The 22126-nt window shown below is 42.4% G+C and overlaps 1 protein-coding gene and 1 long non-coding RNA gene across 2 annotated transcripts in view; one reads left to right on the forward strand and one right to left on the reverse strand.

Moving 5' to 3' along the window:
• The window catches only part of LOC108492771 (BEN domain-containing protein 5-like), a 922669-nt gene that overhangs the window by 288102 nt on the left and 612441 nt on the right, over positions 1-22126 (reverse strand). The window lies entirely within an intron of this gene.
• LOC108492776 lies at positions 9805-18595 on the forward strand. Its single transcript, XR_001873232.1, has 3 exons — positions 9805-9843; positions 12880-12969; positions 18470-18595. It is a non-coding gene; the product is annotated as an uncharacterized LOC108492776 (long non-coding RNA).

Here is a 22126-nt window from a genome sequence, read left to right on the forward strand (position 1 = left end):
CTATTTCTAACATGTAAACTCACAAAAACAGATCAGACATATAAAAGCATAAATATATATACACACACATACAGAAATCTCCCAGAACATCAGGGCAGGTTTACCCAATGCTACTCTGGGCACCAGCTATTTCATAGTACCCCTGCCCCTATAGCACTACCTAATACCATAAGACTTCCCAAAATTATTCCCATTAGGTTTGGCTGTTCCTCCCAACTCCAACACAAGCAACTTTGGGCCAGAGCTTCTCTCTGTAAACCTCTCCTAAGTGTCCTTAGCTATATAAAGCAACAGAACACCTTTGTAGAGAAAACTCAGGATGTTTGGAGCCAAAGCTTCTTACTCCACATGTGCTGGAGGATGACCCTTATTTACCATAAGAAAGAGATTATCTCAGAAATCACATGTGAACATTACTTAGTGCAAGCCCTACACCACCACTCCACGAGCCACTTTTGACAAACAATGCTCACACATACCTGCAGAGTTGAGTGGCTGTTTCTGCCACCAGGAGACTTTGCAGAAGCTCCAGGGCCGGTATCAAACCCCTGGAGTCAGAGCTCCTCGCTGGCAGAAGAGCTACAAAGATGTCTCTGGTTACAGGGTGAGGTCCTGCATTCTCAGCTCCTCAACAGCAAATATTCAAGCTTTCCTCTTCACAAACTGTACAGCTTCACAGTTATAAAAACCATGTAAATGACACTACAGTTCAACAGCAAGTATACCACACACCAGCCAACCCCCGTGACCTGTTACTTCCCCTCTTAATATACCATCTTCAGCTACATATTTAAGTCATTGAGTAAATTGGCAGAGAAAAATGACAACTGGTAACACCTGCTGAGTCACAGGTGTGGCAAACTAACACCTTATTTCCTGCCTATTTTTTGCTTACAGCCTCCTTTACTCTTGTGATAGATCAACTATTAATTGTAAGAATATTTTTAAATATGTATTTTATAATTAGCTTACAATCAGCTAAAATACATTCACTTTTGGATTAGGAGCAGGAAAAATAAGGAAAAGGGTAGAACCACAATCTCAGAAGGCAAAAATCAACAGACACAAGATCAAGAGACAAACAAATCAAATTTTTCAGGTTTGGAATCAAGAGTCATTGAAAACAGCAATTTGGAAAGGTGCATTACAATTACAAAATTGGTAGCAATATAAAATTAACTCATGCTACTCTATTTTAACTTCAACAGATTACACATCATAGTTCATTTCCTCTTGTAACAACTCAATAAAGGAGCAATTAAATCCTTATCACCTCCAACCAATATTAGTATTAATTTTATTTTAAATATCAATATGGAAGAAACATTTACTAGCAGCAAATAAAATCCCACACATATATGGATTTCTATGTTGAAAATCAGTACATCAGCGAATGTGGACAAATGAGAATTATTTCAATAGTCCATATCCAGCACATATTCCTTGACAACGCACATGTAGCTGCATCTAATGTGACAGAGTTGGGGGATTTTACAAGTGGAAAATATGCACCCCCATGGGCCAGGCTACCCACTGCAGTGCCCCTGTAGGAAAGGAGATTCTCCATAACTCAGCATTAACCTGACTGGCAGAAGCACTGGGCTTGCAGTGCAGAGAGCTAATGAGCGCTATCAGAACAGCACATGTTGCCCATAGAAACATTTGTTCAAGGAGCATCCTTGTGATAGGACATGCTGGAGAACTCAGAAGCAGCTGCAGGATAATTTATTTTTGATTTGGAGTCCTCATCCTGGATAACAACGTTAACCAGCTTCTGGATGATTGACCAGCTTCATCCATCAGATACTTCAAAGGAAAATAAAGCCACTCTGGAAATGTTACTATAGGCAGATGTTTTTTTTCCCCCTTTGCTTTTTTTTGCCTACAGGAGAGGAAATACTTTATTCAGTATTCATTTGTAACAGCAAAAATGCACATGCATTTGGATGAAAACTTGAAAAGCTGGACAAGAGATATGCCCAGCAGTTCTACAGAACTACAGGCCCCAGACTTTCACATAGTATTGAAGGGAGAGAGGAGATATGGACCATCCTCTCCACCAGCAATGGGGGGTTTGGCTGTTTTGGGAATGTCCATCAAAGCACTGCAGAATATTGCAATCATTGTCCTGCTGGGGTTTAGTTTATTTTGGGTTTTAATTGTCTCTAGCAGTAATGTCTAATGAGGAGAGAGGCTGTGAAACTCCCCCACCGTGCCAGCACACACAGAGGTTTTTTTCAAATCACTTAAGAGTGATTTAGACACTTGAAAAAAAGCCCCAAACCTCAACTAATTGTTTGCAACTAAGATATGGCCCAATTTCAATTATTCCACTGATTGATCTTTAAGTGATAGATTTTCAGAAGAACCTAATAAAGAAAAGTGTCCAGTTCCCATTAAAATGTAATGGGATTGATACCTAATCTGTTCAGGCTCCTTGGAAAAATCCAGTTTAAATTAATCTGTGGAGAAGCTTCACACTTTTGAGACTACAAGTTAGTAGCATTTACTCTTACACTGCATAAATCTGATGAGTTCTAAATAAGATGCTCCTAAAGCATCTGTCCATATGTCTCTGTCCCGGACAACACCATCCGTTCTAATCCAGTCCTGGACTTGGGCAATAGAAATCCCCCAATTTCCACTAACCATATGTTAGCTTTGCCATATGGAAAAAATATGCAGTAATGAGAGTGGTGACAGAGCCAGATTTCTTTCCATATGTAATCTAGAGTATGACAGTCTCTTCGGAGGAGAAAGCCAGGTACAGCCCATGTATGTCCCTGCAGGGAGAGCCCAAGTTGCCTAGCAAACACATTGTAAAAAACTCTCACACACTGTCTTCCATAGGATGAATTCCCTGCATAATTATTTTATAGTGTTGTACCCAGATATGAAAGCTTGGTCGTCTGCCATGAGTACTAAGACTTCAAACTGCAAGCGAAAACCTGATTATTCGGTATTACTGAGAATGTCATTCTTACAGAAATTCAGCAGTCTCCTGATGGGACTTTATCAGTATTTCAGAAAAAAAAAAATAAATAGAATGTATCATTTATGCAAAAAAAAAAAAAAAAAAAAAAAGCATGGTTGTGATTTTGTGTCCTTCCAGTGTTAGTGTTAATGCTGGAAATAGACAGCTTCAGGCTCAAAGGGGTGATGCAGCTGACAGAGCTGGGGAGATAAGTGAATATTTGCCCATCTTTGCTTAACAGAACTTGGGTTTCAGTTGCAGGCAAGAGTTTAGTGATCACAACGTGCTCCTCTCCTACCCATTTCCTCGCAGACCGAAAGCTCTGCAATCAAAGCAAAAAACCAGAAATCCAGGGAAAAGATTTGGCAGATCCCCAGTTGTTCAGCTCAGCGGTTCATCCCCACTGTCTCACCTCATCAGTCTGTGGAAATGACTATTCCAGGTCAAGCACAAGTCCAGAGGACACCTCCATTGAGCTGAAAACAGCTTTTTACCTGAGTAGCAGTAGAAACCCCCGCTGGGGGTGCAGATCCTGCCCAGGTCTCTGCCCACCTGTTGGCAGGAGCAGCAGAAGGCAAGCTGGGATTTAACTCCCTGGAGTAAGGCCTGGAGATGTGCAGCTAAGGCTGACTTGGGTCCTGGTGATCCTGGCCTTGGATTACTTAAGGCAGACCTCTACCCACAAACGTTAAGGCAGCTCTCAAGAAAATGACTTTGCTTCAGCTGAGGACTGGGTAAGAGAGACATAAATTATCTCCATAAATTATCTCCTGTGCTGGGATAATTCCTTCCCTCCGCAAGGAAATTCACGTCTCCAAATAAAACAAAGTGTCTTCCTTCCTACCATGGGTGCCTCCAAGCTGATGATCCTGTGTTCCCTATTCTAAGTGCTGATACAGCCCAGAAAGGTTATCTAATTACAGAAACAATACTTATTGGATGCACTAATGCTTCTGCAATTTTAATAGCAATATGATAGCTAGGATTTATATTATTTTCCCTTTCTGATTAATTATTTACACAGAGACAAGCATAGATTATTAAGTACGTGTGTGCTGTGCCAGGCTGCAAAGAGATTTTTTAAAAAGAAAAGGGAAGAAATGGATTATAAACCTTTTGGAAACAGTCATCCAAGAGTTTTGATATCCTGTGACCCAGCACTTTGCATCAAGGCTGCTGGTACATTGACTCAGAGGGCAGACTTGATCCAGGACACTACAGGTAATGTTGTAACTTCCCAGTTTGGTAGCAAGCTATAGCAGGGAAAGAAAACACTAATGTCAACATATCCATCAAGGAAAGCTGTGTTTAGCTATAAACCTAACCAAATGCCACACAGGAGTGCGTGGCAGCTGGGAAACATCATAAAATTTAGGTAGTTTTGCACTGACTGTTCACCTGTTCTCCATGTAACGCATCCCCAGGGTGCTCACTGGAATCAGGAGAAAACTCGGGAATAGCCAAGGCTTCAGAGAGAGACGTCTGTCAACTACCCAACCCATTTCAAAGCACAGCCATGAGTTCTTCAAGTAGACTGTACTCTGGTGGAAGCACACATTTCCCCTCCTTTTAGTAAAAAAACCCCCAACACCTGTCTAAAATTTATCATATTTTCCTAAGATTCGAGATTTGCCCCAATATAATTTAACAGACAAGTCAGATAATTATTGCTAAGTGGCAACATTGAGCCTGGTCAGCTATTCAGGGATGATCTCATTTTGAGTATTTCATTGAAAAAAAAAAAAAATCAAAGTAGCCTAAGACACTCTTAAGGCTACAGATAAAATTCTGCCCTTTATAGAAATCAGAAAAACATGGCCACTGTACAACCATTCAACTTGAAACACAAACCTCTGCTTAACATCTGTGCAATTCCTCTGCATTTGTTTATCATTCTGCATACCAAAAAGCACTCTGCTAACTTTCTCCAAGTCCAGATGTTTATATGAAATGGTGCTGCTATCCTCCTTTGCTGCAGTGGTAAAATTAATAAGAGGAGATTCCTAAGGAGGAAAAAGACAAATCTTTTTGCTTATGTCATTAAATTCATTCAGCCTGGAAAGAAATTAATCCTATCAAGTTTTAATCAGGTGGTGACTTTGCTTTGATTTGTGAATAACAGTTTTAATAAAAGATATTTCACAGAACAGAAGAATCTCTAGTGCAAAATGCTCCACAGCCTCCTCCTCTGACTGGGAATTTCTAGTCATTAAAAAAAATACCCAAAAGCAGACCTATCACTCCCTACCTCATCTGCAGCTATGAAAATATGAGTAAGAGGTCAGAGGAGAGGACAAAAAAAGTGAGTCCTTGGAAAAAGGGGCTGGAAGAGAAAAAATCTAATTAGAGTGACTCTAAAATCCCACCACCACCTCACAGGTTAGGGGGGAACAAAAGAAGGATTCTATGAGCCTTAGCAGGGCACGTGGTTCCTTCTCACATCTGCTTTCACAGCACTGCAGGTGGATTAACTAAATCACTCCAGGCATAAATGTACCCCCATAGATGGAGGGCGTTCCTCCTCCCCCACAAGGATCAGGCAACTGAAGCTGCACAGGCTGATCCACCAGCCCCATGGATCACGGACCATGCTGTGGCAGGGGAGGGAAGGATCCCTGCCTGTCCCCACACAATACCCTCCAAGTGGCTGGAGGACAGAGAGATATGAGATCCCTCCCAATCCCTACCACTGGAATGCAGATGAGTCACCAATTCAGTGCCTAGAGAGGAACTATCGCACGGGGTGATAGCCCATGTCTGCACAAATACACCTGCAGAAGGGGAAGAGATTTGGGAACAGAAACATGCTTGTATCATACAACTCATAAAAGTCATGGTTTAGCTGTGGAGTGATTCTACAGCCACAGAAAGAGACGTGATCCACACCAAAGGCTGCAGAAATATGGACCAAAGACGAATTTCATCTTGTTCAAGACCTAGAGGGAAATAAGCCACTCTGGGAAAAGAGCAAGAATGAGGCAGATTTGATTATGTGGGAAATGTAACAGTTTTGGTATCTTCACAGCCTTGGTGGGGAAGGTGACACACATCAAGGTAAAACGGAAAGCAGAAATACTCAGGGATGGGAAAGCAGAGACATTCTTGAATGGGTCCAAGTGCCCGTGGTGTCTGCAGTGACGCTGCAGCGCGGTGAGCACGGCAGCAGCATCTTCCTTGTGCAAATCACCCCCGCTCCTTTGGCTACGAAGTGCAGTCCTGGAGCAGGCTGGGCTGGGAGCAAGCACCGCTCTGCCTGCGAGGAGACAAGGCAGATCTAGACAGTATTCCTGCCCCCTCTATTTTCTGGTGAGGGCTTCACAATAGAGTAAATCTCGGGTAGCAATGAGACCTGCTGCGCAGGGGAAAGCTGAGTATGACTGAGAAACCCTTCCATCACGCTGTCACAGAAAGCAAGTTCCCTGGGGCTTGAAGGAAGGCTGTGCCTTAAACGATTTGCTCTTTGACGGGCTTTTTCTTTGCAATCAGCATGTGAACTTTGAAAAACTACCGGTTTGGTTTCCAGAGTGTGCAGTCCTGAGCCCACCAAACCCACGCAGTTCCCTGCTCCCCCTGCGCACGAGCCGCCTGATTGGCAACCCTGCCATAACAGCCTCCCTGCAATTTCTACATTATGTATTGTATTAAAAATAATATGCTTCTGATTTTAAAAAAGAGTTTTTAAAAAGATGCCATTGGAACATCGCCTTCCTAAAAGCTAAAAAGATGCATTTTTAGTAACACAAATATAAGAAAAAAAGTCTGGAACAGGGCAGTATGGCACACCTGTGCATTGCAGACATGGAGTAATGGGTCCCTCTGAAACCAGTGGTGTTTGGGGTAGGAGTTGAGGCTCCATCAGGGCCAGTGGAAACATAGGATCAGACCCAGCCTCTGTTCTTACCCCTCTGCAGTGAGAGGACAGGAGAGAAGGGTTTTCCTGAGGGGACCCTGCACAGCTGATTGCAGGGCAGTGGCTGAGTGTTGTCCAATGCAATGAGCACACTGCAGCAGGAACTGGTGGCTCTGCAAGACCCAGCTTCAGCTGGAGAAAAGGGCTGGAGTCAGGCATGATCTGCCTAAAAGGGACTCCCCACTGCCTGTGTGAACCTGCCCCAAATCCCCTCAAAGCCTGATCTCCATGGACAGCCATGATTCAGCCTCCAGCACACACAGGACAGATGTTGTCCCCTTGGTTACACGTGCAGCCTCTGGTGGACCAGAGAAGTGAACCAAGTCCCCAGCTGTTACCTCTACAGCTGGACCAACCCTATTCTTCTTGTGCCCTGCAATATCCCATATTGATTTCCTCCTGGTCTCTTCCTCCAAGGGCCCAATCACTGTTAACATTTCTCACCCTCTAGGAGAAGTGCAGAGGGCTAGTGCTGAGCAGCAGTCTCTAACCCCTTCTCATGGAACTAGCTTAGTCTTTGTTGCACTGTATTTACTTCTGTTTTCCAAGACTAGGGAAAAGCAAACAATGTAGAAAACCTTTAATTTCACATTTTTTTCCCAGCTGGTAAAAATGATAGCTAGATATGCACACATCAGTATAATCATCTCCCAAACAAATGGCACAATGACAAACCGAGGGGGCGGGGAGAGGGGGAGCAGAGCACAAGCTGGTGTTTTCAATTTAGAAAGTATGCATTATTTACACTGCCATTATTCCACTCAATTTGAGTTCACGCTTTACTCCTAATTTCAGTATAATCAAAGTCAATGAATATTTAATCAGCATTGCTTCCAGAAATTGAGTAATGCCATTAACATAATGTCCCCAGGACTTCAACGCCGATTTTCCTCAAAAGCATGGGACTTCCACTCTTCCTGCCCTTCCCCCCGTTACTTTAACCAGTTGATGCTCTGATCTCCACCTTTGATGGGTTTAACAAGGTAGAACCTGTCCAAAATGGGAGAAACACTTCCCAAATGCAGAGATGTCTCACCACTCATATTGACCCAGCCCCAGGATAGTTAATAAAAGTAGAGCATTTCACTTCAGTATGGCTCAGTATGGGAAAGCATCATAATAACAATAATCCATTTGCACTTCTGGAGCACTTTTCAATAGAGGGGCTCGAGTCATTCTGCAAACATTAATTAATGCCTTCCATTCCCCTGCAAGGAAGACACTTATTTATGCCATAGCTAATCTACAGATAGGAAAATTGGAGCATGATGAGGTTAAGTGCCTGGTTTACAGCCACCCAGGAATCCAGCAGCATTTGGGCAGAAGTTTGGAGCTCTGAGTGGCTCCAAGCTTCCTTTTCTAACCAACAGACTGTGCTGCTTCACTAAAATAAGATCAAGAAAAGCAGCAGTACCCATGAATATTTATGAACAATAGAAAATTACAGCATAAAAAATTGTACAGACATTTCAGAGCTGCTAAGTGATGGCTTCAGAGCTGTATCTCTATGTGCACAGAGCATTCAGCAGTCTGTGCACACATGCCCCCTCCAGTGGGGCTGCATCTAATCTATCATCTTTTCTAACATGACTATCACTGTAATATCTCAGCAATGCCTTCAGCTGAAGACCTATCACAGCATTCCATCTATCTGGGCTGGTTTATAAAGCTTTTCTCCACGGTGCTGGAAAATCTGTGGGGCATATGGTTTAAAATACTGGATAAATTCCCCACTTTCCCTTCTGTAAATCTAGATAGAGCTTTAATGCAACCTTTATCAGTAATGAACAATCTCTTGTTCTCTCATAAAATTAGAATTAATCCTTTTTTATGTTAATAAGGAAGGAACAAAGTTCAATTTTGTTCACACTCACAACACATGCAGTTGGGAAGTCTGAGGTTATGTGTAGAAAATACTTTGAAAGGTATTCTAACCTGATTTTTTAGAGGGTTTGGGTAGTTTAAGATCATCACACTTTCATAAACTCTTCCTTGAACAATTTCTTATTTTGTATCAGTTGACTACAGCTTCTCCAAAGGTCCTCAGTTTGCAAATCTATCCATTGTTCTCACCAAGCTCCAGCATGGCACAGGCTCACCTCAAGGCAGGTGCTCTTTTCAGTAATGACATTAAGGATCACTTTAGAACTGCTGGAGATTTCTGGGTAGTATGGATGCATGTGGTACATGGAAAATTTCAGTTCCTACCTCTAAGAATGGCCTTAAGAAAAACTTCCTCTAAAAGTTCTGCAAAGTTGTTCAAGTTCAAATCCAGTAATACAAATATGTGATTATTTTGCTGTATTACATCATGGTTGTGACCAACTCAAGTGCAGTCCTGCTGGTCTGGCCATGCATTTAGGCCAAGGTTGGCAAGAATGAAGTAGCATCTGATGAATTTACACTCCGACTTCATGTAATTATCCTGATGCAGGTAAATATGAAGATCGAATTTGCAATCATTCACAAAGCCTTATTCTTGACTCATGTCAAGAGTTTGCTCTTGCAGACAGAATGGAGGAAATAAATGGTGCAGCTGGAACAGGGATGGAGGAGTAAAAAATGTGCCTGTAGAGGGAATGAAGAAGTATTTTGCTCGAGCAGAAGTGGGGAGGTATTTGTTATAACAAGAAAGGCAGAAAAACTTGGTCAGATCAGAAGCTCAAGTCAGCAGCAAAGAACAGCTTGTACATGTCACTTTGGCATTAACTACCAGAGAATGAAAGTCCCCCTATAATCTCAAGGAAAGTACTTCTATAAGGCCAGGTAGCATTTTTCCAACCTATGTCACTCTTAATAACAAGTATTTTGAAGTCAGAAGATTAATGGTTCTGTGTAAGTGACATATTCTCCTGTCTCTTGAATGAAGTTGACTCAGCCATGTTCCACCAACACCCTCTAACATCATAATGGCTTTAAACATTAGCCCTAGAAAACACCACTACCATCCTGGCTGAGAGTAAGTAAACACAGCACCAGCTGTTTTTCAGCAGTAGCAGGAATGAAACATGGTGGTTCTGCACCGGAAAAATCCCACCTTCCCCGACTCCGAATGAAAACCAGTGACTCTGACAACACCTAGAGATACTTCCCTTCGAAGGAGAACCAAGCAGTCTCACTCATGTCTGTTCTGCAGCTCACCAACATCCACAGAAGGGCAATCAGCTCTTGCAGTGCTGTTGGGAAGGCATTTCACAGGGCAGTTCCTGACAGGCACAGTAAGAGTTAAGCTGGAGGGTGGGGGAGAAGCCAGAGGATTGCCACAACATATCATCAGTGGGACTATTAATAGGGTTCAGGTTATAACTTATTCATGAACTTCTGCACTTTTAACTCCTACAGTATGGCAGGGTAACTCGGGAACACTTATGAATGACACTACTAATGCACCAAAGAGAAAGGAAACACATCTCTGCTGCTGTTGCACATTAAACCTATATATTGCTCTTCAAGACTATAGCAGATCAGTCGAGCAGACATGGATACTACTGTTAAAAGATCGGCCCTCAGTGCATCACTACCCCCGCTGGGCCTCAGATGCCTTTGGCAGATACACAGCACATTAAATCTTTTAATCTTGGCTATACTTGCATAACTTGCTGTATGATTCCTGTTTCAGCAAACACTTAGGAGCACTGTCAGGCTCAACACGCAGCACCCGTCTCTGCAGTGCCCACGGCCGTGGAGGCCCCGGGCCAGCACAGAGACATTTCCCTTGCTCCCTGCAAGGCCAGTGCCATTCCCAGCCATGACCTTCCTTAACTGTGCCCCAGTACAACCCACAGCAAACTAATGCTAATCAACTGGGCCAAAGCAAACAACCCAAAAAGCTTCGCACCCCGAAAAATCCGTTCCATGGGTTTTGAAGTTCCCACCCACAGAGGGGTTTTGAGGCCAATCCTGGCCTTGAGGGTGATGGAGAATAACCACTTGCACCAGGAGGTTATAGCTGACCAGGCAGCACCTGAAAAATCAAAATGGAGCTCATGGAAACTTGAAGACCCAAATTCCTATGGGTATTTTAGTTCCTGGAGGGGACTGATATTATCGTGCAAATAGTTTAGGACTTAATAGATATGGCAAAGGTGATGGGGTGTGTCAGTAGCAAGGGTGAGGAAAAAACATAGATATCCTCAGGGAACAAGTTTATTCCTCTCACCTACACTCCTGGTAAGAGATTTAGCACTTGTCACTGGTCACTGTTTTATCTCCAGTGTCTTAATTGTCTTCCTGCTAGTTAGGGCTCATTGTATGTTATATTGATTGTTTTTTTCCCCACTAATTGACTGTGTGGTTGTTGGGTTCTTTAATTGCCATCCTGAAAGGCACTGTAAATTGTCCTGCATCAACATTAGTGAGGTTAAAAAAACAAGAGTGGTGCAAGGAATTTCAGTGTTGATACAGTGGGGAAATATATCAAGGCAGGCAGCTTCTGTCCCCAGCCCAGTCACACAGTCTAAATGCTGAAATTTACCTATTTTCCATTGAGCTTATTATAAATATACAGATGAAGACATGAACCATGTTCTGTAATCCCAACAAGAAGATCCTTAGATATCTCCCTAGGCTCAGAAGACAAAAAAACCCTTTGCAAAGGAAATGCTCCACCTTCTGGAAACACGGCTGCCACCAAACCTACAAGGTCTTGGAGAGCTCTCAGCCAACTCATCCTAACATTGTACACCAAAAATGAAGATTTTCTTATTAGATTCTGGATTCAAGCTCTGGTTTTGAATCATATTCTGGTTCATTATTCATTAACCCAGATGATGGATGTTCACAGCATGTCCTTTCCAACACACATGTGCTTCCTGGCTCCTCCTCCAGTTATCTGAAGTCTGATCCAAGCCACAGAAATTAATGGGTATTTGCTCTAGACTTCCACAGGCCTTTTGGTTCAGATTTTAAAACATTTAATGCTTCTCACAAACCTAAAGATACAGACAGGGACCAAGGGAGATTTTCCAAGTCATCTAATTCTTACTAATTAGCTTCAGCCATGTTAGAGCCTTTGAAAGTTTGACAAAGCACTCACAAGCATTTTTAGACAGTTAAATTGCTTTACCTGAATCAGTCCTCCAGCTCCTATATCTGCAAACATTGTCTGCATATGCAAACCCAAACTCTTAAACCAGCTACACTGGACAGGATGAGTCAGCCCTGCAATATATTTAAATGCTCTGGAGATGACAGAAGACTACGAGAAGGAAGATTAATTAAAGACTTAGACAAGAAAAGACAAAAACTTTTTTTAAAAAGCATTTAGCAGTGAAAGGCACTGGGCATTATTTGAGGCTTATTGAATACATGCTGGCTCTCTCTTTTCTGGAATAGCATCAATACTGCAATTGATTCCAGGCCTTTTCTTAGAAGAATCCCAGTTCTAATTTAATCCTATTGAGCAGCAGTCAAAAGCCCATCAAGGGAGGAATTCCACTCATTTTAGCAAAACATCCAAACAGTGGTGGGTTTGACAAAACCAAAAGATAGGAAGCATTTTGCCTATATTTGAAGGGTAACTATGACTGCAGCAGTCCCTGTTGCTGCCACTGCCTACTCCCAAGAATGCAACATCCAGGACCTTGCTTGTTTCCCTATTAAGGCAACAAAAATACTTGGCTTAGTTTTGTGTAAAAATGAAAAAAAAAAAATTTAAAGATGCTAAACTATTGGTGCCTGGTGCTTCCATTTTTTTTCCTTTTCTTTTTTTTTCCTTTTCTTTTTTTTTTTCCCCTAGGTAAGAAAAAATCCCTCCCTGCCTATGCAAACATTCATGAGGGGACAGTTAAAGGTTCTTTTTCACAAGGTCCTTTTTCATCTGAGTATAACCATCCTGATAACCTATCCAATGTGTAGTCCCGTTTCTCAGCACCTTCACACTGACCCAGTCAATACAGGAGGTTATGTTTCAGCTGACGAGAATATGCTATGAAAACTTGTGTTTGCTATTCCTACTTATACTGACCTCTCTGTTATTCCTTCTCACCCCTCCTAGATGTAAGAAAAGCAACAGAAGAAGAATCACCCCCTTGACACTTGAAATCTATAGCCCAGCCTTCTCCAAATCACTTGAGTGGTTCTTACCGTAAGTGAGGAGCCAAGGGAGAGTATGTGTTATCCTGACACACTTAAACACCTTTCTTTAATTTCAGGACTCTGTTCTTGAACTTTAACGTAATGATTAGCAATGTGCTGCAGTAGCAGAAAGAGGAGGAATGGAACCGAAGCAAGGAAAACCTAGGGATGCAATCCCATCCATCTTCAGATGCCACATCCTCAACAATATCTGCTGTGACCACCAATTCATTAGACTGATGCAATCTATCCAGTAATAGCCCACAGCCCATCCCTGCTGCCTCCACAGAGTAGCTTGTTAACCACTTACAAGGTAGCAAGTCAATGCAGAACCATTTTTCTCAGGCTTCATGGTTTCCCAGCGTTAACCTTATTAACCTTTAAGCACAGCAAAAGGGCTGTTTATTTGCTTAAACATCTGCTTTGGATTGAAGTGATAAGCACGTGGTAGGAGCAAGTGGAAAAGGGAGGAACACCTTGGGTGGTGCTGGCCTGGCCTCTCCCCGGCTGTTGGCAGAGCACACGCCCATCAGCCCTGGGAGGACAGTCGAGGCAGACTCTGTCTCATGATTGCCCTGTGCAGATGTTCTGTTTGGCTGCACTTTGCTGTTTTATCTGCTGATGGACCGACTCAGTACTCATCTTCCTCTTCTTTCAGAGTTCTGCATTTATGTGTATCCAGGGTATCCAAACTCAGCCCATAGCTTTAATTTCTCCTAAAACTCAGACAAAGGCACAATTCTTTGGTGTTCTTTCTGCAACCTCTTTTATGAACCTGTCCCTGTTGTTCTCAGACTAGCTTGGATCAACTTCTCTCTAAAACTGGATTCACACTGGGCAGCTTAAAAAAGAATCATACACATACATGCACACACAAACCAAACTAATATACATCTAATTCTAAGGAGCTGATGGCTACTTAGGATCAGTTCACTTTATAAATGAGAATAGACGAAATACTGATCAGAGAAGTCTACTCAGTGCTTCTGCAGCTTTGTCCAATGCTCAGGGATTTTGAAATATTTCCATCTTCTGCCAGTTCAAGCAGAATCACTTTCTCTGAATATCTTTAACTCTCACCTTCCTCCCAACACTGAGGCCCATTCTCCCCATGTCTTCTAGTCCAGTCTCATCACCTATTGGAAATTCCACAGGGAGAAACCAGAAACAAGTGTTCTCCTTCAGCCATACATAGTGTTGATGTCATGTCCTGTATGTGATACTTATCAACATTATTTAACTGCAAACCTGATCTGATGCTCCACACTATATCCTAGCTCTATGCCTTATTGTAGGAACATGAATAGACAGCGTGGCAGGGGTTCTTAAAATGAGAAAGGGAGCAGAGACAATCTCCAAGAGTTTTATATCTGCATATTGAGGTGCCTGACAAAGGTTTGCAAGCATTTTTTGCCTGTGAACAGCACACTACCCACCAGTATTTGCTGTGTCTGAAGGTGCCAAAAAAGCAAGCTTGAAACACACACAGGGGAAGGACTGAGTTGAAAAAAAGCCAATTTAGTATCTTTCTGCTCCCAACAACCATCAAGCACATAAATGAGTCTTGCACTCTTCTTTCCTCATCTTCACTCTGTGGCCACTCTCCAAAGAGAAGGCGGTGTGATGAGCCAGAGGAAAGCAAAGCAAAACATCCCTGTTTCAAGATCTCATTAACTGGGAAGTTAATAAGTGCACTGAAGCTTTCATTCCTAAAGCTGAAGCAGGAAAAGTTGAGAGGAGAAAAAAATACTTCTGAAGTGTCAGAATTTTTATTTCTCATCTTTAATGGTGCCTCTGTACATTTTTAATATCTGCTCTTCCACTTGAAACCCACAGGAGAAAGGTTTAGGGAGCCAGAACTTACTGGAGTGCTTACATCCACATTTCAAAAACCAAAGCCTTCCCACAGAAAATAAGATACTGATTGAAAAACTGCATGAAGTCTCTCCTCCATATAATCTAGAAGCTTATTAGCTACTTTTTGACTCTTGAGCCATTAAGGTTCACTGGCTTCATGCCTTCAATCTCATCTCCTAATATCCTCTCTGGGCCAAAAATCTTCCTTAGTCTTCCTTCCCTGATCTCAGAACTTCACCCTTCATCTCTGCAGTTGAGAGGAGGGGAGGGAGACAAGGAGCTCTTCTATACAGCAGCTAGAGGGGGTCAGAGATTTAAATTTACCCAGAGGACAGATGATATATTTAAAAAAAAAAACAAAAAACAAACAACAAAACCAACAAACCCCACCCAGAAACAAGCCAGATTCAAGGCAACACCAGTTGTCTTTGTTTCAAGAACAAGAACTAAGTCAAAAGCCTGTGATCATGACAACAGGATCCTTCCACTTTCAGCAAGAAAAAGCACCTCAACACTGTGGTAAAGATTTACACAGTTTATAGATAGCAAAAGGCTCAGGCTTTCTTTTACACAAAAGGAAAACTAATCCTAAGGAAACCAGAAGGCTGTTTAATTTTTTAAGTCATCCACTATTAAATAAATAGCAGGCAGAATCAATGGCTTCTGCTGAAATTCAGCAAAACTTCCTTAGCATTTTGAAACATCTCTTTTATTCCATTGGGGTGATTTTTTTCTGTTTCAAAATAAAATTTTTCTTTTGGAAAAATCAATAATCAAAGACCATAATTCCTCACTTGCTACATGTTTATTTGCTTCCAGCTTCTTAAGATCAATGTACTTATGTCTAAAAATAATCACAAGTGCTACTAAAAGTGCAAATAAATTCTAAGCAGCCTAGCAAAGCAATGCTCATAAACAATAGTCAATGTTCATAAGCAATCCTATGACAACAGATGTGGTAAAGAATTAATTACTGCTTGTACTGTCTTAGGGCTTCAGATCACTACAGAGGGTTGACCCAAATCATCTGCACAAGACCCTGGGGACATGCATGATCCCACTTTTCAGAGAGTCTCTCCACTCCAGTTTGTGTGTTAGCACTTAGCCAAAATTAAGAAAACCTTTTCATTTGCCTAAACTGGAGCCTAATAGGTTTTGTTTATTTTTGTCTCCTAAAAGTGCCTCTGGTACTTAGAAATCTGTTATTCAACTCAGAGTTCAGACTAACACCCGTTACTTTCAGAGGGAGAGAAGGGTTGGGCTTATCCCAGATCCTTCTTCAGCGTGCCAGGACCACACTTGTGATTGTTATCACTGCCACCCATGGAATTGCCCAAGCAAAATCAGGACATCATCACTGCCATGGAAATCCAGTGTTTTGTCACAGGGTACTGAAAACTGGTGCCTGGGAAACAGCAGCAAGAGCTCCAGTTCACTCCTGTTCCAAATGCAACCTTTGCATCATTTATATTTAGAGTCAGGGGGTTTGTACAGTATTTGTGTGCATCTGGCGTGGCTCCCTCCCCTTGAGAGCCTCCACTGCTCTGTCCTGAGGCCACAAAGGTCACTGCTGGGGGGGGGGGGGGGGAGTTTCAGTGTATTCACATTAAGCCAGACTGATGTCTGAAACTTAATCAAAGTTTTGCTTTCTCTTGTGCTCTTCCTAATTTTCACTTTGGGTCACCTCCCTTTCAGCAGCAGAAGAGGCAAGAGGATTCACCCTGGCTGTTGGAGTCAGTTCTTCACAATAAATTACACTTAAAATTCCTTTTAATACTCTGCTTAGACATACTGTAAGAGAAGAATGGATATCCCAAATAATTAAAATATGTTTAATTTGCATGGAGCTCAGGGCATTGTTCTGACATCAAACATCACTGTCAGCCATATGTGGAATTTCAACTGCCAAGTGCTTCATTTATGTGAAAATTAGCTTAAGTGTACAAAGAATGAAAAATTTATGATTATTTCACATTTTAATAAATGCAGTGCTATGCATTAATTTAGACTTCTAAAACAATTTTGACAGTGACAAGGGAATCCTTCACAGACTAAGTGCTGTAGCGTGCTGTGTTTCACATGTCCTGCGGAATTATGTGGTAGAGTGTTAAGGCAGTTAGATTTTTATGTTTTTAAACAAAGATATGATATGACTATATCACTTAAAATACTTCTTCAGTTCGCTCTTTCCCCTGTTCTCCCATGAGAAACTACAGTACCTATCAATAGCTTTCAGACAGATCGGCATCTCGCATTACACAAAAATGTTTGCAGTGAGGAAAAAAAGTGCATATATTACATTGTTCAATGTAACAGGCATTGGCAACTTTCTCCAGACTTTTGTTGTACAGGAAAATCACTTGGATGGTGACAGAATCTTCCACGAGGTGCTAAGATCTGACACCAGTGCATTATTTTTCATGAGTATCTTCTGTTCTTCGTAATAAAACACAATGCTGCACCATCTCTCACTCCTTATGGGCCATATGGGCTTTCTCCAGACCTAAATGGCAATCCCACAATGTTTTTGTGTCTGGAGTACAAGAGACTAAGAGAGGAAATATTAGGAACACCTTAGGAGCTGCTTCTTCTCTTGGTCCAACCAGAGGTCCCCTTCAAATGCTATTTTTCATATAATGATCAACTTTGCATTTTGCATGACAAAATTAATAAAGCACTTCTGTGAACAGAATCGTAGATTAGTTTGGGTTGGAAGGGACCTTTAAAGGTCATCTAGTCCAACCCCTCTGCAATGAGCATGGACATCTTTAACAAACGCCTGAAATACTGTACAACCCCCCCAACTCAAAACGTAAATGACACAAGGAAAGAAGAGGATTTTAGCTGTTCTCAGCCCACACAACTCTGACTTTTGTGCTTTATAAGATCTGGCGTTTACAGACGTGTTAAACACAGTGCACTCCCCTCTCTGCATGTATTGCACGCTCAAAATCTACATTAAAAGGAGGTTATTAACACCATCCTGCAAGAGTTCAGAAAAGAGACCAAACCCAACTTCATTCTGCCATTTCCTAAGGTGGGCCTCTTTGAACAAAACTCTTTGGTGTATTTCCATTTCTTCTTTTTTATTTTTTTTTTTAAAGCAAACTTATAAAAATGGAAATTCTATCACATAGCCTCACCTTGAGCACAGATGAATTATAAACAGGGTTTGATCCTTCAGATCCACCTAGAGCTCTCAGCATGTGAGCTTATCTAGTAACCAAAAGCAGCAAAAAGCCTTCATCCTATCTGAGAATCAGCTCTGAAAGGAGATGAGATCAGACATATGCTTTGCTATTGGCTTTCATGGCTGTATCCTAACAGCAAAATAGTACTAAGAATAAAGAACCTTAAGACCCATTCCAGCTGCTTTAAAAAAGGTATGATCTGGCAGGCATAGCTCCCCTGTAAACTATGAATTGTGAGTCAAAATCCCCACTTCATGGTGAGGTTACTTACGGCGTGTGCTGTCAGAAAGCAGATCTTACTCCTCATTGCAGTAACACCAAGAGCAAGACTACTCTATACCAGGATAGCAGCAAACTTTCTCTCTGTGTGTCTTTGGCAAAAGAAAGCTTGGTCTGGGAGGGGAACCAGTCACTTAGAAAATCTGCTCACTGGGTTGGACATGTTTATTTTGTATTTTGCAGGTCTACGACCTTTTGGATTAATGTGTGAAGGGCCACTCTCTCTAGATGGAAGCAGAGCCCAGGACACTGCTGGAGTCCCTTGTGTGTCATAGCTTGGTGGTTTGGATGCCACCAGCCAAGCACAGGCATTTCTAGACTGGGTGGGCAGGCACAGGCTGATGTGGTCCCACCTGCCTTCTCAGAGGAGTCTGGATTGAGGCACTCTTTGTGTAGGCAGAAGGAAATCAAGGGAAGAAGGAGGTTGCGAGTATCCTTGGCTTTGCAGAGGGAGCTGGAGAGTGCTGTGGGAAGACACCTTTCCAGGGAAAGATTTGTGGGACCTAGAGGGTCACAAATTAACAAAAGGACCAGCAGCTCTGATGGCTGTACAAAACGCAGCAATCAGTAAGAAGGATGCCTTTCTGTAAACAGTTGTGGTCTGAGACTGAGGTGAATCCCTCCACCCTGCTCTGCAGCTTGCCCTGTGAACACTGCAAGAAGTCAGTGCAGGCAGAGCTGGTCACTCTCATTGCTCCCCTCAAGTGCCCCCCACCAGCCTGACACCACACAGGGACAGCATGTGCCACCTGCTTTGCTTGGTCCTCCTCACCAGTGCACTAACACCTCTCCAGCCTTAAAGCTAAGGGTCTGCACTTGTTCAGTTAGTGCCTGTCAAGAGAAAATTAAAATGCAAACAAGAAAATCAGTGTCTGGGGCGTTTTAATAAGCTCTTTACTGGCATTATGCTGCGAGTGCAAACTGATGTTTGATACCTGGTCCACCAGGGCAAATACTGGTTCAAAAAGAAACCCCTGGGATTTAAACATCTTCATGGGCTTTGCACTGGATAGTAGATATCTCATAACTTACATAATCACTTCAAGTGGGATTTCAAAAGTATTCTGCTCTAGTGTTATTGCATTTCCACCACAAATTGAAGCTAATTTTAAGTACTGATTTGAATAGAGACATTTACGGGACTTAATATTTCTCCAACACTTTTTACTAAGCTTTTGTGCAGTCTGTAAGTCAGACAAGAATTGTATTTGCATATTCGTAAAATAGCACGTGGATCATTTTCATTTGGAGAATACAACAGAAAACTGCCATCAGAAAATTAAAGGGAAATCTAGAAGATGTAGGCATTTAAAAGCAGACGAGGGGCTGGCATCTGGTTCTTTATTTGGCTATTGAGTTGTGTAGAATACAACTTTCTGAATTTATGGGGGAAAAGTTTCATGTGATTCAAGGACCACACTGGGATGTTTTTAGCCAGATGAAATTGAGATCATTCCAGTGTTAAATATTTGCTGGAGGAGGTTAAGCCTTCAACCTGCTACCAACAGGCTGCCCCAAGGAATTGTTGCTAACTGCAGAATATTTTGTCACATGCACTTTTCAAACCAGTAACACTAAACCAGAGGACTGAAGCTGTGGAGAAGGAAAAGGCAGCACAGGGAGCTTGCAGCACCCAGGAGACCAAGGCAGCAGCAAAGAGAGTGACCTGTTATTTATATCAGTGGTGACCAAATCTGGACTTCCCTGCCCATTCTGCAGCACCAGTGCAAGACAGTCACTAACAATCTTGCTTTCATGCTTTGACCAGCTCAAAGGTATCAGTAATACACAGAGGTATCAGTAATGAAACACGCTCTAAGGAGATGTGCTGATGCTTCACCAACAGCAGGATGTTTTCAGAGAAGAGATGAGTGTAGTCAAGGACATTTGGCACCTCTGCCTCCAGCACCAGCTCCGAGGTGAACAGGAGGCTGGGCTGGGCTGGGTTCACCATTTGCTCAAGGCCTCTGTAACACACCGGTTCAAATTACCCACTGTGCATTTATGAGCTTCTGCTCCCAGCCTCTGTAATTTGCCTTAGCTCTGCACCCTTTTTGCTCAGTTTTCAAACTCTAGATTCATGTTCCCCATTTTAATCCGAAAGCTGCATTTGGAAACATGCCAGGAGAGGCAAAGATCAACACCAGGATGAGATTTCAGCCATGGGGTTCTTCAGTGAGAAAAAAGAAAAAGGCAGAAATGAAAGATAAATTGAGAGAGAAGCAGATACAGGGGGAGGTGGTGGAGCTGAAGATGGTAATGGGCCATGGGAGCAGAAGGGGCAAAACAGGATCAGGACAGATTGAAACTTCACAAGTGAGACTCTTACTGAGAATGAAGATGAACCGAGATCTTCTCAGTCACCTGTTATATACCATAAGAGGAATTGTCTCTTCACCTTTTGACTTACAGGGCCCCATACATTGCTGCAGAGTAGTAAAAATATTAGAAGTTCTGTGCAAAAGAGGCTGCTGGATGATGATGCTCATATTGTGAGTCAGGGTTTCTGCACTAGTCCAAGGCCAAAGTCCAAGCAGACTTAAGAACACAAAAATCATTAGATGTGAATTCCTCAGAAGCAATCAAAAAGCAGCCAGGATTCAGGTTAATGCCTTTGGTCATCTCCTTTTTAATGAGCCTGAAAAACAATATATCTTCAGCTACAAATACACCGCAGGCATAATGTATGGAGGCACCCAGGGTGATTGCAGAACCAGGTGAAACAGAAAATTCAGTCAAATCCTCCACAGAAACATTAGGTTTGGAAAAGACGTCCAAGGTCATCAAGTTTCAACCTTTGACCCCAAACCACCATGGATGGAGGCTCTGCCCCAGTAAGGTTGTCTGGACAAGTCTCTACAAGCCAATCTCCCCCCGAGAGACAAGCAGAGATACACACAGCACAGCTCACACACGTTGGCTACCTGGCACACTAATACCTGTTTAAGGTTCCACCCATAGTACATCCCACCCACAGCACATACCCTTCCTGTGTGTGTGCAAACAGTGACATGTTTACACTGGGGGAATTCCAGGTGGGATGATGCCCCTGAGGTCCTGCAGTCATGACAAAGCTGGGCTTGTGCCCCTAATCCTCCAAACAGGAGGCAGGAGATAAACTGTCACTGGAAAACGGATGTTGAACACATCCTTCCCACACCTCCTGCCAGCTGCTTGCAGCAGGGCTGGCATGAGATTTACAGCCAGCTGCTAACCTTAGCGGGAGGTACAATGCCACAAGAGCAGGTAGATGAAACAGGGAGAATCTGTCGAGGATTTAAGAGAAACAAAAAGAAAAAGAAGAAGAAAAAAAAAAAGAGAGAAAGAATTAAATAGAAAAAGGGGTTGGGGGATAATTACAAAACAAGTATTTTTAATGGTTGCTGGCAGAAACCCCAACCCTTGTATTTAAATGGCTTTTTTAATTAAAAAACAGCAGGCTATGAATGCTAATCTCTCTGAGCAGAAAGCTCCTGATGGTTTGCCTGTTTCCAGAAGACTAAATCAATCAGCAAGAAGGCTAACCCCATCTCGGGAACAGGCATTTCAGAAGGGCCTAAACTTCCAAAGTCTATGTGTGCTGAACTCCTGTACACACAGGGCAAGATGTAAACTAACACCAAAACTACAACATTCACAAAAATGTCCAATGGTGGTTCAACTTTCCCCCCCCCTAGATCTGAGCTGTCTTTCCTTGTTACTTCAAAATGTTTTTTTTCTAGCTAAAAATATCAGTGGAGGCCTGCCAGGCTAAAATGTGCAGTTTGAGTCCCTAAGTGTTTGGGTAGGGAATATTCCAATTGCTCCACATTTTTGCCTATGTAAACTATTTAACTTGCA

This window comes from Lepidothrix coronata, unplaced genomic scaffold (genome assembly GCF_001604755.1).
Source record: "Lepidothrix coronata isolate B3197 unplaced genomic scaffold, Lepidothrix_coronata-1.0 Scaffold12, whole genome shotgun sequence".
NCBI classification, from domain to species: Eukaryota; Metazoa; Chordata; class Aves; order Passeriformes; family Pipridae; genus Lepidothrix; species Lepidothrix coronata.